Below are 2,505 nucleotides of genomic sequence, written 5' to 3'. Positions count from 1 at the left end.
TTAGTAGCTGTTGTAGGTTAGAGTCCTATAACATTGCTAGTGGTACTTTAGTAGCTGTTGTAGGTTAGAGTCCTATAACATTGCTAGTGGTACTTCACAGGCATTTTTTAGAGCTGTGTATTTCCTTATGTCTTGCCAATGTGATGATGAACTCATGCAGTTCAGTGTAACTCACCAGAAATAACAGTGAGGCATTACATTTTGTAAATAGTACTGCTTTTGCTTGGACTATGGTAATCTCTGGTGGTTTTTCTGCTGACAGTCCTTTGAATAAGGTATTTGTGGTCTTATCATGATATAATTATGTTGTAGATCTATAACTATGGCCTAAAAAAATTCCAAGCTGGAATACTGATGATTATGATGTTCTACTAGCACTACAAAGTTCCAGACAGTAAATATGACACTTCCAGGAAATAGAGTGTTATTCTGAATGTCCTATATTCTCTAAATATGTGTTTGTTTTCTATGTCTATATATCGCTGTAATAAACCTTGAGGATATTTTCAGAGATTATGATTCAGGAAAAAGTGTCAGTAATGAGTAATACATGTTTATACCAGCAAATGATTCATATTCTTATCTTACCCCAGAATATCTGACCTATAAGTAGACATAGCCAGGAGAGGCTGATCTATGATTCTTGTAACATAAACAGCATTCCCACCTGTCTGATGGTTACTTCATCTGCAAAACTTGTCAGGAAACAGAGGCAACACTTGTTTCCATGCTTAACTCTATGGCATACAAACATGAATTCTGAGAGATGGAAAAATACTCTTCCACAGGGAAGAACACACCAATATGTACCTGTTTTACTTCACAACAATCAGATTTGTGGGTAATAAATGTGTATTGTTTAAGCCATGAATTCAGACCTAGTGTCGGTATAATATCAATTTAATCAATAAATTATAAAATCATAGTAATTCAGATGATTTATCATGTATATGCTAGCAACCTGCAGGGCACTGGATTTCAGACATAGAATCTCAATACTCATGTTTTTGAGCTTTATCAATGCTTAAATTCTTTTTGAAGCTTGTTTTTCCTCACTAGCTAGTGAGGAATATATTGCATGCTTCTTAAGTCTTCAATGAGAGTCAAGGAAGATTTAACCTGAAATAGCTGTGTAAACTTTAAAGCATTTCATAGATTCATAATTTTGCTGTTAATATCAAAACTCCCTTGAACCACATACAGATTTCTGAAGGAGTTTTATGCCATTACATACCTAGTCTGTCAAGCAGTTTCTAAAGAAAAATTATGATGATTCTATATGATGAAAAAGTTTTAAGCAGTAAAAAATTTTACAGAATAAGAATATAGCCACCTGTCTTCCTTCTATGTTAATAACCTGCCGAGTTTTTCTGCCTAGACATATGTCTTGCATAATATTGTTATAAATGTAAGTTCAAAACAGCAAAATCCTAAATGAGGGTAAAATAGGGTAAGTTAATAGTAGAAAGTATTTAAATATTTATGTGAAATTTAAAGAAAAAAATTATAAATTGCTTTTGCCCATTCTTCAATCTTAGAGTTCCTGTGGCATGAGAAATATGCTATTTTAAATCTCAGTTTTGTCAATAGCAAAATAGTCCGTGATTTTTAAAATTATATTACATGTAATTCACATAAAATCAATGTTATATTGAGCGTAGTATGAGGCTGTAATTTAATTTTACTATCCCACTGAAGTTTTGCAAAAACTTCAAATACAGCATCATAACTCTAATCAGTATTTAACCAGCAGAAAGAAATAAATATGACTTTTTCAGGCTTATGCCACTATTCCTTTTGCATTTTCAGATCAGGGTCTTCTTTTAGAAGCAGTATTGTTTGATATACCTACTTCATCATTTTTTCAGAGTAGTGCCATGCATGGTAACATGTACCGTGATGACATGTATAAATAGGTTAAAATAGCTTTTCCCCCTTTATTTGAAATTTTGTTTTTTCCCATTTAAAAAATTGAATTCTAACTATAATAATAAAATAAAAAGCAAGATTAGAACAAAGTAAACAAACAGAAGGAAATGTACCCCTGCTGCTTCCCCATAAAAGGTACAGGAAAGAGAGACCTACCCATTTATACACTCAGAAACTCCATAAAATAGTATAATGGAAGTAATAATATATAAAGGGTTCTTAGGGTAAAGGAGATTAAAAATTATATATAAATGGAAAACATAATTAAAATAATAAGATAAAACCTGACATGACATTATGAGTCAAAGTACTTCCAAAATATTATTGAGTTCATTTTCTGTGGTACATCTCCTGCTGAGTATGTAGCCTACCTTTAAAGGGTAATGTGTTTCATGAAAGTTCCTTGAAGAGAATTAAATTTTCATTTGCAAGTGGTTGTTAATTGGATATTGCTTCTGAGCTGGGGGTTATGGCATATAACCTTTCAACTCTAGGACACATGTGGTGTATAGCTGTGCAGGTCCTGTGCATGCTGGCTCAGTTCTCTATGAATCAAGGTGTGCATATATCTTACTG

The sequence above is a fragment of the Mus pahari genome, chromosome 3 (assembly GCF_900095145.1).
Source record: "Mus pahari chromosome 3, PAHARI_EIJ_v1.1, whole genome shotgun sequence".
NCBI classification, from domain to species: Eukaryota; Metazoa; Chordata; class Mammalia; order Rodentia; family Muridae; genus Mus; species Mus pahari.
Note: the sequence above shows the minus strand (reverse complement) of the source record.